We start from the raw sequence: 17344 nt of genomic DNA, 5'->3' as shown, positions 1-17344 counted from the left end.
CTGGAGGCTCACCTGGGGAAGGATTTCCCCATTTCCAGGCTCATTTATATGGTTTTGGGGATGATTCCATTACTTTTGGGCTGTTGGAGTTCTTTGCCACTATTCCTCACCAATACAGTCACTTGCTTCATCAAAGCCAACAAGAAAGTCTCTAGCAAGACAGAAGTTAAATCCTATGTAATTTAATTAAAGAACTGATATCTCATCACTTTGTTGTACAGACAGTGCCCAACTTACCATGATTCAACTTACAATTTTTTTGATTTTATGATGGTGCAAAAGCAAAACACATTCAGTAGAAAGTGCACTTCAAATTTTGACTTTTGATCTTCTTCTGAGCTAGTGATATGCAGTACAATACTCTCTTGTGAAGCCAGGCAGTAGCAGCAAACCACAGCTCCCACTCAGCTATATAATCACAAGGTTGTGATTATACTTACAACCATTTTGTTTTTCACTTTTAGCATGGTATTCAATAAGTTACATGAGATATTCAACATTTTATTATAAAATAGGCTTTGTGTTAGATGATTTTGCCCAACTGAAAGCTAATGTAAATTTCTGAGAGTGTTAAGGTAGGTGTATTAAATGCATTTTCAACTTACGGTACTTTCAACTTAGAATATTTTCAACTTATCATGGATTTATTGGGACATAACCCCATCATAAGTCAAGGAAGATCTATCACAGATCCCACTCAAAGTGAGGGAAGGGTATTAAACAAGTGCATGAATATGCAGAGTAGGAATCATGGGGAGCCATCTTAGACTTAGCCTGTCACAGAAAGTATCAATAAATTGCAAAGGACTGAAATCATACAAAGTGTACTATCCCAAACTAATATAACACTGTATGTTACCTATACTGAATTAATTATTCATACTGCTGTAATTATGGTGCAAACATTAACAAAGTTTACTTTTAAAAAAATTTGAAATTTTTTACATATACTTATTTCCATGTGAATTCTAAATAAATACTTGTGAATTTGATAGTTGCCATTCCTCTGATTAAACTCTCCACTATGTCCTGTAATAATATATTTCTAAAAAATTGGTAATTGAAATATCTGGATCTCCTATGGATCTGTTTCTATTGTCTGTTTCTCTAGGTTTTCAGGAAAATTTTTACTTATGGCATGCCTTATTATTTTTCACTGAGTAGATCAATGGAAACAAAACACTGAGAGATATGTTTGAGGTTCAACTGGTTTTTACTCCTGGAAACATCTAGGCAAAAATATAGATCATCTTACTGTAGTCAAAGATGGAGATGATTCAAAATTGGGCCTCATTTCTTCTGAGTGCTGGTCTACTTTCAGTTTACCCTTATTCCTTAGGTGTATTGCTTCAAGGTCCCAAATGAAACTGTCTGGGGTGTTCACTAGAGTTCTTTGATAGGACCTGACCTATACTCTCTCTCATCCCTCTCACCCCTAACCCTGTGAAATTATGGAAATAAAAACTGAATAATAAAGCTGAAATTAACTTTGTAGATGGATTTAACATCAGATTAGACTTAACTGAAGAGATAATTAGTGAATATGAAGTAAATCAGAAGAAAATTATCCAAGTGAAGCATGGAGAGACAATGAAATAATGACTAAAAGACATATGGGGCAGAGTGAAAGATATTACACATATGTAATTAGATTCTAGACTTAGAAGAGAGAGAGAATAACTCACAACCTTTATAAAAGGGACATTACTAATATTTCCAAAAATTGATGGGCATTAAGAGACATACTAGGGCGCCTGGGTGGCTCAGTTGGTTAAGCGACTGCCTTCGGCTCAGGTCATGATCCCAGGGTCCTGGGATCGAGTCCCACATCGGGCTCCCGGCTCAGCAGGAAGCCTGCTTCTCCCTCTCCCACTCCCCCTGCTTGTGTTCCTGCTCTCGCTGTCTCTGTCTCTGTCAAATAAATAAATAAAATCTTTAAAAAAAAAAAAAAGAGAGACGTACTAAATAAACCCTAAGAACTCCAGGCAAGATAAATAAAAAGAAAGCCACACCTAGGCACATAATAGTTAAATCTCTGAAAAACAGAGAAAGAGAAAATCCTAAAAGCAGTCAAAGAGGAAAAGGTTTACCATCTAGGAACAAAAATAAATACAATAGCTGCTTTCTTCCCAGAAACAATGGAAGCCAGAAGAAAATAAAATGTCTTCAAAGTAATGAAAAAAACAAGCTTTCTTAACCTATAATGCTGTTTCCAGTTTAAAAAAAAAAATACTTTTCAAAAATGAAGTTAAGAAAAAAAAATACGGTGAGATAAAGACATTTTGAAAACATATTTAAAAAGAGAATTTTTTTGTTAATACACCCACAATAAAGGAAAAACTAAAAGATATTCTTCAAACAGAAGAAAACTGGCATGAGATGGAAGAAAATGCAGAAGGGAATAAAAAACAACAGAAAGAGTAAAGAGAAAGTAAATCTAAATGCATATTGGCAGTATAAAACAATAATGATGTCTTATAGGACCTAAAATGTATACAGAATTAAAACATAACAAAATACATAAAACTTAAAAAAACAATAAATGGATATTAAGTGTTCTAATTCCTTGCTTTGTCTGAAAAGTAGTAAAACCCTTCATTTATATTAGGTTTTAAAAATTCAGGGGTACATGTTTAACCTCTATCATAATCACATTAAGAAAAGGGGTGCCTGGGTGGCTCAGTCGTTAAGCATCTACCTTTGGCTCAGGTCTCATGATCCCAGGGTCCTGGGATGGAGCCCCACATTGGGCTCCCTGCTCAGCGGGGAGTCTGCTTCTCCCTCTCCCTCTGCCCCCTGCTTGTGTTCCCTCTCTCGCTGTCTCTTTCTCTCTGTCAAAATAAATGGATAAAATCTTAAAAAAAAAAAAAAAAAGAGAGGGCGCCTGGGTGGCTCAGTTGGTTAAGTGACTGCCTTCGACTCAGTTCATGATACTGGAGTCCCGGGATCGAGTCCCGCATTGGGCTCCCTGCTCGGCAGGGAGTCTGCTTCTCCCTCTCCCACTCGCCATTTGTGTTCCCTCTCTCGCTGTGTCTTTCTCTGTCAAATAAATAAATAAAATCTTCAAAAAAAAAAAAGAATATATAATAAACAAAGATTGTATATCTTTGCAGGATACAAGGTTATGATATAAAATCTACTCACTTCCCTATATACCAGCAATGAAGAATTCTAATTTGAAATTAAAAACAGTATCATTTACATGAGCACCCCAAAAATGAAATATGTAGGTCTAAATCTAACAAAATTCCAGGCACAGACAGTTTCCCTGATGAATTCTACCAAACATTTAAGGATGAAAACACCAATCTTATATAAACTCTTCTAGAAAAAGAGAGAGATGCAACATTTTTTCTTAAGATTTTATTTATTTATTTGACAGAGACACAGCAAGAGAGGGAACACAAGCAGGGGCAGTAGGAGAGGGAGAAGCAGGCCTCCCGCGGAGCAGGAGCCCGATGCAGGGCTTGATCCCAGGACCCTGGGATCATGACCTGAGCCGAAGGCAGCCGCTTAACGACTGAGCCACCCATGTGCCCCGAGATGCAACATTTCTGAACTTGACCTATGAGTGATGTTGCCAGATAAAATACAGGATGCCAAATTAAATGTGAATTTCAGAAAAGCAATAAGTATTTTTTAGTATAAGTATACATGGGATTTTTATTTGCTAAATCTAGCAACCCTTTATGAAGCCAGATAAGCTTGCTACCAAAATATGTTAACATTACAAGAAAAGAAAATCATATGCCAGTTTCTCTCACAAACACAGATGTAAAATTCCTAAATAAAACATCAGTAAAGTGCATCCAGAATTAAATGAAAAATAAGACATAACATTCAAATATCAACCAGTGTAATTCACAACATTAACAGAATAAAGAAGAAATTTTTTATGGCTATTTCAATCTATGCAGGGCAAGCACTTAATAAACCTCAATTCGATTATAATTGCTAAGAGATATTCTTTTTTAAAAAAAAGCACAGACAGAAATTTCCTTAACTTTATAAAGTGTTGCTACAGAAAACCTACAAGTAACATCACTTCTAGTTTAAACACTGAAATCTCTGTAAGAATGGGAATAATTCAGAGAGGCCCTCTAGTACCACTCCTTTCACTAAACACAAGTTCACTTCTCAAATTGAACACCCCAAAAACGAATAATCAAGTTAAAAAATGGGCAGAAGACATGGACAGACACTTCTCCAAAGACATACGAATGGCTAACAGATACATGAAAATATGTTCAACATCATTACCATCAGGGAAATTCAAATCAGAACCACATTGAGATACCACCTTATACCAGTTAGGATGGCAAAAATTGACAAGGCAAGAAACAAAAAATGTTGGAGAGGATGTGGAGAAAGGGGAACCCTCTTACACTGTTGGTGGGAATGCAAGTTGGTACAGCCACTTTGGAAAACAGTATGGAGGTTCCTCAAAAAGTTAAAAATAGAGCTACCCTATGACACAGCAATTGCATTACTGGGTATTTACCCCAAAGATACAGATGTAGTGATTTGAAGGGGCACATGTGCCCCAATGTCCATAGCAGCAATGTTCACAATAGCCAAACTGTGGAAGGAGCCGAGATGCCCTTCAACAGACGAATGGATAAAGAAGATGTGGTTCATATATAAAATGGAATATTACTCAGCCATCAGAAAGGATGAATATCCACCATTTGCATCGACATGGATGGAACTGGAGGGGATTATGCTAAGTGAAATAAGTTAAGCAGAGAAAGACAATTATATGGTTATGGTTTCACCTATATGTGGAACATAAGGAATAGCATGGAGGACATTAGGAGAAGGAAGGGAAAAATGAAGGGGGGGAATTAGAGGGGGAGACGAAGCATGAGAGACTATGGACTCTGGGAAACAAACAGCGTTTCAGAGGGGAGGGAGTGGGGGGATGGGTTAGCCCAGTGATGGGTACTAAGGAGGGCACGTATTGCATGGAGCACTGGGTGTTATATGCAAACAATGAATCTTGAACACTACATCAAAAACTAATGAAGTACTGTATGATGACTAACATAATAAAATTTAAAAAAAGCAAAATAGTAAAATTATATAATATAAAATGTTGCCTTAAAGTATTACCTTTTTTACACATGCTTCATGAAACATTATTCAGACCTTTCACATGCATTTTAAACATTAGTGTCTTCTTCACTAACCAGAGTTAGTCTCCCAATTTTTCAAAGCACATGATCTTCATTTTTGTTTAAGTGGTTTGAGATAGGAGCATTTAAAAAATCTGGATATGGTACTTTTCCTGGGAATTTTAATCTCAAGTCACAAGAACTCATTTGCTCTTCATGAGCTCTACCCTGAAACCCTTTCAAACCCAGTCTTTAACAGGCTTATTTATAATGGCATCTAAAGTTTTAATTGTAAAATTATTATCTCCCCTCCCATTAGAAAATCTGTGCTAAAGTTCTTTGCCATCTTTTTAAGCTGATCACATCAGGGAACCTGTTTTCAGTATCCAAAACTTGTATTGCCTGAAGTTTTAGACTGTGTGTCTTTTTTAAACAGTTATTTCTTCTTCCTAAATAAAATAGTTTTAGGGACTCAACTATAGAGTAATTTCCTTTTTCCTTTGGGACAGTTTTGGGAAAAGAACTTTGCCATATATGCACTGTCATCATTTAAAGTGGATCAAAGTATTATAAGTGAGCAAGTGAGTGAGGTGAAGGATATGGCTGAAGTGGAATGGAGAGTCTAGAACAGTGTATATAGACACATCCAATATAGATGTTACTACCCTTATGTGGGTATTTCAATTTAAATTAAATGGCTAATTTAATAATTATGTTAATCATTAAATTATAGGGGCGCCTGGGTGGCTCAGTCGGTTAAGCGACTGCCTTCGGCTCAGGTCATGATCCTGGAGTTCCGGGATCGAGTCCCGCATCGGGCTCTCTGCTCGGCAGGGAGTCTGCTTCTCCCTCTGACCCTCCTCCCTCTCATGCTCTCTGTCTCTCATTCTCTCTCACAAATAAATAAATAAAATCTTTAAAAAAAAAAAAAAAATCATTAAATTATAATTCAATTCCTTGGTCACACTGGCTATACTTTCAAGGGATCTATAGCCACATCAGGCTGGTGGCTGGTGTATTTTACAGTGCAGATGTAAATTATTTCTATCATTGCAGGAAGTTCTTTTGGGTAGCTGTAGTCTGGAAGGTGTTCTGTAACCTCAGTAATTTAATTTAGTTGATTTCTAGGAATGATCATATTGATGGTAGTAGTCAGACTTCTCCCCTTACCCATAATTCATCACCCCAGCCAACACTTTCCCTTCACCCATACAGACACAGATCAAAGATGCATTAATATCTCAGTTTCTAAAATAGAGTTAGTGATCCAAGGTTATTAGTATTGTTAGTATAGTACAGAGATTTATACTGTGTTCATCTGAAACACAAGGTATACCCTTTCCTCTATGTTGTTGTCAAGGAAAAAAAAAACCAAATTGCTTTGTGGTGAAAAGATCGGTACTTCTGGGAGTCAGAGAGGCCTGAATTTGAATGTTACTCTGTATAATCTTGGATAAACCACTTATTCTCTCAGAATCTTCATATGCTTGCTTCATGGAGTGAGGATTGAATGAGACGTGTAATGATGTGTAATTTATTGTACATAGCTCCTTGCACATTACAGATGCTTCCTTCCCTCTTTATTCCTCTAAGTCCAAAAAGACATCTAATGAATATTAATTCACTAATACTTCCATTCATAAATTCACCAGAAGATATTTATTGAGCATTTACTATATGCAAAGATTTCTTCTCTGTGGTAGGAATATAGCAGTGAACCAAAACAGGTAAGAATCTCTGTCTTCATGGTGCTTACATTTTCATAGGAGGAGACAGACTATAAATGATATAAATAAGTAACATAGTGTATCAGAAACTGATCATTTCTTTTTTTTTTTTAAGTTTTATTTATCTATTAGAGAGAGAGAATGAGTCAGAGAGGAGAGCACAAGCAGGGTGAGGGGCAGAGGGAGAAGCAGACTCCCTACTGGATATGGTAGTCTGCTTCTCCCTCTGCCCCTCACCCTGAGCTGAAGGCAGACGCTAACCAACTGAGCCACCCAGGTGCCCCAGAAGTGATCATTTCTAAGGGAAGGAAGAAAAAAAAACAAGGAGGATAAAAGTATGTTGGGTGGGGTCTATAGTTTTCTAGAAAAAGTGGGCAGGTGACAATTGAATAAAGACCTGGAGGAAGGGAGTTAGTGAATGTACTCTGTATCTGTATCTGGGGGCAAGACCATTTCAGGCAGGGGGAATAGTAACCACATATACCCTGAAGTGGGAAATCAGGCTTCCAATTTTCCAGGAATATCAAGAAGACAAGTGTGGCTCAGGAAAGGAGAAGGAGGTGAAGTAAGAGATTAGAGGAAAGAGAAATAAAACATATTAAGGATGTTGTCTTTTTATCTCAGAGTAAAAAGTGGAAGATTTTTGAGTAGAGGATTGACATGGTCTGACTTATATTTTAATAGCTTCATTATGGCCACTCTGATGAGAGAATACACTAAAGATGAGCAAGGGCAATGCAAGGAAATCAGGAGGCTAATGCAATCATAGAGGAGAGAGAAGATGAGGCTTCACATTGCACATAACAGTGCAATGTGATCAAATTCTGAATGTGTTTTAACATTTCAGCTCTCAGAACTTGTGAATAAATGGGAAGGAGGAAATCAAGGATAACACCAAGGTTTTTGACTTGGTCAGCTGGAAGATTGGTGTTATTTATTGAGATGGAAACACTTTCTATATTCTACTCTAATGTATTCTTATCTTACTTTTCCTCCTCACTTCCCAAGGTTTGGGGCTGTCTTGTCCATGTGTTATCCACAATACCTAGTACATTTCTTCTTTTTTTATTTAGTACAGAGTAATTGCAACCTACTTTCATGAATTAAATTGATTTTAGATGTTCCATCAACCCCAAAATGGAGACAGCTATATTTAGGACCGCTAATAACAAGGAAGAGTGTTTTCCTTATGTTGCTGCTTGTAACAGAAAGCAGATTTGGCTTGTTGGCTTCCCTTTAATACTGCAGGATGTCTGCCTCCATAAATCCTTCATACTGCTAACCTTCAACATTTCTATCTTTTTTAGGTTTTTAGCTTATAATCTGAATCTAGCAAAGGCAGATTAGTTGACATTTTTTCCTTTCTCTTTTTACATTCATTGAATAAAGCAGAAGGCAATAATTTTATACTAAGTGGAAGAGAGAGGGGTGAGTAGGTCTTTATGTGATGCTAACCAAAGTCTAAGTACTACCATGTTTCCTCAGGAGGGGCAAAGAACCTGGGGAAGGGAAGTAAGTGACTGTCACAGAAACCACCTTTCCTAATTTTTGCTTTTAGTAAATGAGATATTGGTTGCCAATTCCTTTTAATCTTAGCTATATGGTTTTCCCAGTTTGCAGTTTGGTTTTTCATCCATAGATATTTACTTGAGTAGGGTAAATCTCTCAAGTACCATTATTAATCTTTGGATCTGCCCTGTATTTCTTTGTCCTTCATTTGATCTGCACCAGTCCTGATGCTGCATGTTGAGCTATTTTGATAGTGATATCTACTTGGAAGGACTCAGTGAACATTTTTTGCATTTGACTAAAAACAGATTGTGGGCGGCTATATTTCTTAAATTGTTCTGCTGTTTTCTTTCCCTGAAGGAAAAAAAAATCAATTTAGAACTTATTAAAACTAAGTATTTGGCTGTTAGGAGCTCTTTTAGGGTTGCCAATTGTAATTCTTTTCTACTAAAAAAATAAACAACAATAGGTGGATTTAAAAGAACAGGTTAAAAAATTTAAGTTTGGGATTGTAGGGTTGTTAAACTACTCACTTTTCTTGTACATTGGTTTCATCATTTTATCTGTAAGTGATAGAGTATTTTGATGATGTAGACCATTATTTAAATAGTGAAGAGAGAAAACATCTCCAGAAATAAGTTGTCTGCAAAAGATAAGTGTTGTGAGTGGAAAAATTTGTTTTTTTATAGTGTCCATTCCTTGCTTTCAGAATTTTGTGATTAAAAACTATTTGTGATTTTATTTTTTTTGCCAAGTCAACAATGATTTATTTATTTATTTATTGTCCCTCATACTAACATCTTTTTTTTTTTTTTTAAAGATTTTATTTATTTGTTTGACAGAGAGAGACACAGCGAGAGAGGGAACACAAGCAGGGGGAGGGGGAGAAGGAGAAGCAGGCTTCCCGCGGAGCGGGGAGCCCGATGCGGGGCTCGATCCCAGGACCCTGAGATCATGACCTGAGCCGAAGGCAGACGCTTAATGACTGAGCCACCCAGGCGCCCCCATACTAACATCTTTTATTAACACTTTTTATTTTTTATTATTTTTAAAATTTTTAAAAATTTAATACACATTTATTTGCTATATCCTTTTTTATTATTAATATATAATGTATTATTTGTTTCAAGGGTACAGTTCTGTGATTCATCAGTCTTACACAATTCACAGTGCTCACCATAGCACATACCCTCCCCAGTGTCCATCACCCAGCCACCCCATCCCTCCCACCCCCCTCCGGGCGCCTGGGTGGCTCAGTCATTAAGTTTCTGCCTTTGGCTCAGGTCATGACCCCAGGGTTCTGGGATCCAGCTTTGCTCAGCACCGAGCCTGCTTCTCCCTCTCCCACTCCCCCTGCTTGTGTTCACTCTCTCACTGTATCTTTCTCTGTCAAATAAATATTTGTGATTTTAAACAAGAATAAATCTTGGTATGACAAACATGGGTGGATCTAGAGGATATAATGCTAAGTGAAATAAGTCAGTCAGAGAAAGACAAATACCATATGATTTCACTTATTGTGGAATTTAAGAAACAAAACCAAGAAAAAAAAGAGAAACAAAAAAAGCAGACTCTTAAATATAGAGAATAAACTGGTATTTATCAGAGGGAAGGTGGGGGGGATTAAGAGTATACTTACTGTGATGAGCACTGAGTAATGTATAGCATGTTGAATGAACCATACTGTACACCTTAAACTAATATAACACTGTACTTTAATTATACTGGAATTAAAAAAAAAACAGTGCAAAAAAAATCTTGGTATGACAAATGTTAGAATAAAGGCAGTTCACCTTTATTGAATATTTTACGATGTATCAGATACCATTTAAGCACTTAGTATATGTTAACAAGTTTGATAAAATCCCAATGAACCAGTAGGGTTATCACTCCCATTTTACTGATGAGAACTGAGAGAGAACTTTCTCAAGATTATACAACTATAAATGATGGGGCTAGAAATCAGTGGCTTTCTGGCTTAATAGCCTTCACTCCTCACTTTGAGCATATTTAATAACATGAGTTTCTGAAGGATCTATGCCTTTAGATAACTTCTATGCCCACTTCTAAAATAATAAATGGTTTAGTGGGAATTAATAGATTGTATATAATGTCAGAATAAAGGATTTTGTGTAGATCTCTAAAATGTTCAAAGTTGTTCCCTAACCTCACTGTGCATAAGAATCACTTGAAGAGTTTTTGAGGGAAAAAAAAAATCTGGACCCCTTCCAGACTACCTGAATTTGAATCACTGGGAGCAGGACTTCAGTATATCTGTCTTTCTAGCCCAGCATGAGGCAGACATTTATGCACCAGTGATATATAGTATGTAACAAAATAGACTAAAACAAAAACAATATGTGTTGAGGATGAATAATTATGGTGGCTAACATTTGTAGAGTACTTTTGTATTATCTCATTTAATCCTTATAACAGATAACCTTGTAAATTAAGTTGGTATTATTACCTCCAGTTTGTAGATGGGGAAACTAAATCTTAGAGTAGCCAGTTAACATGGCCAGAGTCACACAGGTAATAAACACATGATAGACCTAGAATTTGAAAACAGATCTGCCAGACTACAGGACATAGAACATCCCATAGTTGACCTATTAAATTATAGTAGATTATAGATCAGAGAGAACTAAATACTGAATATGAATTGTTATTGTAGGTGGGGTTTTTTTTTGCTTAAAAAAGAAGGTATCAAAAGAATTTATAAAATTTACTGTTTGTATGCCATCTCCTTTTTATCCATTTTCTATTAATGACAGTAGATCATCATAGTTGGTGAATTCCCTAAGAGCCAGTTTCACTTTTAAAAATTTGGTTAATGCGTATATGTAACTGTAACTGAGATTTGTATTGAGGCTCAGATGTCTATATATATCTCCTCCTACTTCTCTGATACTTCCATTTAATATTTTCTCTGATTCTATTTTTCCTACATACTCCTTAAATGTTGACATTCCAGAGTTTCCATCATGAAGCTTTTCTTTTCTTTGTTCACATTATCCCTCATTTCAGATAAACTTAATCCACTCTTAAGACTTTTGCAAAGACTTTAAAAAATACGGTTTTGTAACACATAACATGAAATGTATCATCTTAATCATTTTTAAGTATATAGTTCAATAGTGTTAAATATATACACATTGTTGTGAAACAGATCTCCAGAATGTTTTCATCTTGCCAAACTGAAACTCTATACCCATTAATCTACAACTTTCCCTTTTTCCCTCCTCCCACTCCTGGTAACTACCATTCTACTTTCTGTTTCTATGAATTTCACTATTCTAGGGACTTCCTGTGAGTAGAATCATACGGTATTTGTCATTTTTTGACATTTGACATTTTTTGGCTTATTTCACTTATAATGTCCTCAAGATTTATCCATGTTATAGCCTGTGATGGTATTTCCTTTTTTTTTAAAGCTGAATACTATTCCATTGTATGTATATACTATATTTTCTTTATCCATTGCTGTTGATGGGCATTTGGGTTGCTTCTACTTCTTCACTATTGTGAATTGTGGTGCTGTGAATATTGGTATACAAACATCTCTTTGTGACCCTGCTTTCAATGATTTTGGATACATACCCAGAAGTGAGACTGCTGGATCCTTTGGTAGTTCTATTTTTTCCAAATAGCTTTTTTTTTTTTTTTTTTTTTAAGAAAGAACAACATGGAGGTAGAGAGGGGCAGAGGGAGAGGGACAGAGAGAATCTTAAGCAGGCTCCACACCGAGTGCGGAGCCTGACATTGGACTCGATCTCATGACCCTGAGATCATGAACTGAACCAAAATCAAGTCAGACGCTTAACTGACTGAACCACCAGGCACCCCTTTCCAAATACTTTTAAAGTAGATGACTCATGACTCCAAACTCGGTACTTGAACTCACACATTTTAGATTCTTAACAATCTGTTGGACATCTCTATATGAATGTCCCATACTTCAAAATCAGCATGCCTAAAACTGAAGACCTCAGATCCTCTTCTCACCAGCCTGTCCCTTTGCTCATGTTCTTGGGTTCATGGCATGCATTCATTTATTCATTCATGTGTTCAGTATATGTTAACTCACACAGCCTAGGGATGAGGCACTGTTGGTGTTGAGGACACATCAGTGAACAAAATAAAGTCATTTGGGTCTCACATTCTAGTGAGGGAAGACAGATAACAAACAAGGAGACAAATAAATAGGTAGAGTGTCATGCATGGCTAGAGGAGTTCTCTTTTAGATAGGATGGCTAGGGAAGGTCTCTCTGAGATGACCTTTGAGTAGAAACCTTACTGAAGTGAGGGAGTGAGATATGTGGATATCTGAAGGAAGAGCGTTGCAGGCAGAAGGAAGAATAAGTATAAGGGGTTTAATGTGAGAGCATATTTCACTTGTTCAGGAAATTGTAAGGAAATCAGCAACTAGAGTTAGTGAACCTCAGGGATAGTGGAAGAAGATGATGTCAGAGAAGGAGCTGGAGGCAACTAATGTAGTCTTTAAGGTCAGAATGAGGTCTTTGACCTTTACTCTGATGTTATGGGAAGGCATTAGAGTAGGGAAAGGGTTTTGACTTGACATTTGTAAGTATCATGCTGGCTTCTGTGTGAACAGGCAGTAAGCAAGTGGGGCAAAGATAGAAGCAGGGAGACCAGTTTGGAGACTATTGAAATACCAATCCAGAGGAGAGATGATGGTTTAGACTAGGGTGGTAATAAAAAAGATTGGTCAGATTCTACATTTTGGAGGTAGAATAAAGAATTTCTCATAGGTCAGGTGTGGAATGTAAGAGAAAGGAATTGAGGATGACTATATGATTTTTGACTTGAGCTATGGAATCTCTAGAGTTGCTTGCCAGTTGTGATGATTGGGAGGACTGGAGCAGGAACTGCCTATACAGTCACCCAAGCCAGAAGCCTGGGCATCATTCTCAACAATTTTCTCTTTTCAATTCATATTTCACAGTGCTGACCAAATGATGTTCCTTCCTGAAAGGCATATTTCAGTTGCAGCAGTTGCCTGCCCATTATCTTCAGGTTAAGTAAAACTTTTAATGCCTGTATTTATACTGCTTCTCATAATCTAACTCTTGCTTACCTTTCCAACTATCTCCTCATTGCTTCCTGACCCAAACCTTTGCTGAAGCCACACAAAACTACTTTCCACTTCCTGAACAGACTTACCACCCCCCCCCAATTTTTTTTTTCCCTTGTCCCTGACTGCTCTTACTCAGCTTTTTACCCCAGAAGAGCCTTGCTTTAACACTTGGTTCAAATATCACCCCTTCCCAGCTTTTTTTCCTGGCATTCAAATTACTTCTACTCTTTTGCCTTCATATAGTATCTTATATATTTCTCTCTTGAAGGTTATAATAAATGGAAGGAAGAGTCATCAGCTTTTGAGTCATACAGTAGAGTACTTGAAGAAGGCTTAGAAAAGGGTCATCATAGTGATTAACATATTTGGAAAGTAGGAATTTGAAAGAACATTTAGAAGAATTTAAATATAGTAGATTATTGGAATCAGTCTGTTACAGATACTTACAGAAAATCAAGTAATTATTTATGGAAAAAAAAAAAAGATTTTCCTTTCTGCCCAGAAAGAAAGAGGAGAAAATGGTGTTAAGCATCTTCTTGAGGCCTCATTGGCTTCCCACCATAATCTCATTGTCTTTCTTTAGAACTCTACAATTTAGTGTGGACACTTAAATCTACTACTTTTGTTTCTCTGGCCTTTTACTTGCATAGCTGAGAAAGTTTCATCCCAAAATGGACCCTTTTCTTATAGCTCATTTGATTAACATAATACTAATGAGGTCTGTGAAATAAGAGAAAAAATATATACTGGTCTCTGTCCCCCAGTTCCTGGCACAGAGCTTCTAAAATCCTTATAATTTCTTAAGTGATAAGAATCTAGTGGTATCTTTTGTTCTAATATTTGGTTTTTGACCTTGGTTCCTGTTGTAGAACTCCTAAATCCCTTGGGGAATTTCCTGGGTGATAGGAGTGTCTTTTGTTCTATTGAGGAGACTTTTGGCTCCTGGATAGCTTCAGGATGGGGCTGATCACCAGAAAGACCAAACCATGATTAGAAGCTTGGAGCTATCATTCCTACCCCCCATCCTCCAGGAGGGGGAGAAGGACTAGAGATTGAATTAGTGATTATTCATGCCTATGTAATGAAGCTTCCATAAAAATCCCAATAATATAGGTTGGGAAGCTTCCAGGTTGGTGAATACATGAAGGTGTGGGGAGGGAGAGTGTGCCCAGAGAGATAATGGAAGCTCAGCATGCCTTCCCATGTGCCTTTCTCCAGGTGTCTCTTCTATCTGGCTGTTCCTGAGTTATATCCTTTTATAATAAGCCAGTAATCTAATAAGTAAAATGTTTTCCTGAGTTCTTTGAGCCACTCTAGCAAATTAATTGAATTGAAGAGAGGGTTGTGGGAACCCCTGATTTATAGCCAGTAGGTCAGAAGCACAGGTAACAGCCTGGACTTGTACTTAGCATCTGAAGGGGGAGTAGGCTTGTGGGACTGAGCCCTTAACTTGTGGGATCTAATGCTGTCTCTAGGTAGATAGTGTCAGAATTGAGTTAAATTGCAGGACACGTAGCTGGTGTTGCAGAATTGCTTGATGTGTAGAAAACCCACACATCTGGTGTCAGTTGAAATAGTGTTGTTTGTAGTAGAGTATTGAGAGTAGAGTAGACACACAGGATAGTGTTTCATCCTCATACAAGGTAAAAGGTGAAAACTCCACAATTCATGGCTGTAGAATAATGGCCTCTTCCAGAACTTCTCATTGGCTCTACTCAAGGTAAAAACACGAGGGGGAGATGATTTTGTGAATTTAGCATGGACACTTAAATCTACTACTTTTGTTGTTTCCTCAGTACCCAGAATAGTTCCAGGTGAGTAACTAAATATTTGTTGGGTGGGTTAATGTTGGAATGAATAAATGAAATATTCAGATGAATGAATGAGATGTATGAGTGCTATGTAAGTAAATGGAAAATCATAGAGACTTTTAAAGCAAACCAAGAAACACTCTTAACTATAGAGAACAAACTGATGGTTACCAGAGGGGAGGTAGGTGGGGGGTGGGTTAAATAGGTGATGGGGATTAAGGAGGGCACTTGTGATGAGCACTGGGTGATGTAAGTGTTAAATCACTAAATTGTACACTGAAGCTGATACTACACTGTATGTTATCTAACTGGAATTTAAATAAAAATTTGAAAAAAAGAAAAATCATTGAGAAAAAGGTGGTGTGAGTCAAATTTTCTTGAAGAAAATGTTTCACATCTGGGTCTTCATCTCCATTAGGCAACAGTAGACATTCCTTCCTTCATGATCCCATATTGTCTTTCACATTAGAATTAGTTGTTTCTGTAACTGCCTGTCCTGGGAGGAACATGTCATTTTTGTTTTCCCTCTGGTCCTAAAACACTGTTCAGTGAATAAAAGAATGAATGAATTTGAACTGGTGGAAAAGAGAATGTTCTGTATAAAGGATCAGTATGATTGGATGAGAGAAAGTCTGGGTTTGTTGGAAGAATTCACTTGATGGCAAGATCAGAGCTGTGAATGCTAAAATACTAGTACTTTGTGGGTCTGAAGTTTATTTTTTAGGCATTTTGAAATTATTTGACTCTGACATGCCATAGAGTAATAATTTCAAATTGAACAAGAGTATACTAATTTAGGAAGTATTTTTCTATATTTTAAGTATTTTTAGGAGATGGAAAAAAGTGGTTAATAGACACAACAAAGCAAGTATTACTGGGGCATCTGGGTGGCTCAGTCAGTTAAGTGTCTAACTTTTGATTTTGGCTTGGGTCATGATCTCAAGGTCTTGAGATCAAGCTGTGCATCAGGCTCTGTGCAGGGGGTGGAGCCTGCTTAAGATTTTCTGTCTCCCTCTCCCCCTCTGGAAAAAAAAGCCAGTGTTACAATAATTATTATTTTCTTAGTTTCACAGGCTTCCCAAACATGTGGGATATGTAGAGTTGCCTATATTTTTAATTCTATCAACTAATAATATATATGATTATATATATATTATATATATAATGAAAATGTATTTATCATTTCTATTTTCATAAAATTCTATTTTTTTTTTTTTAAGATTTTATTTATTTGCGAGAGAGACAATGAGATACAGAGAGCATGAGAGGGAGGAGGGTCAGAGGGAGAAGCAGACTCCCTGCTGAGCAGGGAGCCCGATGTGGGACTCGATCCCGGGGCTCCAGGATCATGACCTGAGCCGAAGGCAGTCGCTTAACCAACTGAGCCACCCAGGCGCCCTTCATAAAATTCTAAATATTTTCTTTTTCTATTTGTTTATAAATTCTTATAACTTAAATGTATTAAGTATTTAGTTTTACTGATCTGTAATCAGTAATTTAGAAATTGGCCACGTGAGGAGGCTGCTAATAAGAATAAAGCTGATGATATGGGGCACCTAGGTGGCTCAGTTGGTTAAGTATCTGCCTTTAGCTCAGGGTATGATCCTGGAGTTATGGGATTGAGCCCCACTTTGGGCTCTCTGCTCAGTGGGGAGTCTACTCTCTCTTCCTCTCCCTCCCCCCGCCCCCACTCATGCTCTCTTTCTCATTCACTCTCTCAAATAAATAAATAAAAATCTAAAAAGAATAAAGCTAATCATAATGCTGTGATGTAATCATTGAAGCATCACTGAAGAAACATCTGGAAAAATGGTGGTCTGTTATTAACTAATCTGTATTATACTGAGAATAATGAGTATTATACTGAAATTCCTATTTTTATACTTTCACACTATTTCAAGAGTTAGTTGTAATTTATTTCCCATGTATTTCTTAGTCTTTTATAATTTAATTTTTAGTAAAACTTAAAAAATATGTCTAATAATCTCTTAGGCCTCATATTATTAGACTGTTCTCACATTTTTCAGTTTTGTCTAATCCTTCCTTGTAATACCTTCTTTGCCCCTTCTATGACATATTCCTGGT

The 17344-nt window shown here is 36.9% G+C and overlaps 1 protein-coding gene across 3 annotated transcripts in view; it reads left to right on the top strand.

Moving 5' to 3' along the window:
- FAF1 (Fas associated factor 1) overlaps positions 1-17344 on the top strand; it is a 500302-nt gene that overhangs the window by 131680 nt on the left and 351278 nt on the right. For 2 of the 3 annotated variants that reach the window (XM_044914506.1, XM_044914505.1), the window contains exon 2: positions 13317-13387. The exons of the other annotated variant lie outside the window; for it this stretch is intronic. The gene's annotated coding sequence lies outside the window, so the exon portion shown is untranslated. The remainder of the gene's footprint in view (positions 1-13316; positions 13388-17344) is intronic. 3 annotated transcript variants of the gene reach the window in all.

This window comes from Neomonachus schauinslandi, chromosome 4 (genome assembly GCF_002201575.2).
Source record: "Neomonachus schauinslandi chromosome 4, ASM220157v2, whole genome shotgun sequence".
NCBI classification, from domain to species: domain Eukaryota; kingdom Metazoa; phylum Chordata; class Mammalia; order Carnivora; family Phocidae; genus Neomonachus; species Neomonachus schauinslandi.
The sequence above is the reverse complement of the archived record's forward strand: the minus strand, read 5'-3'. Positions and strand labels throughout refer to the sequence as shown.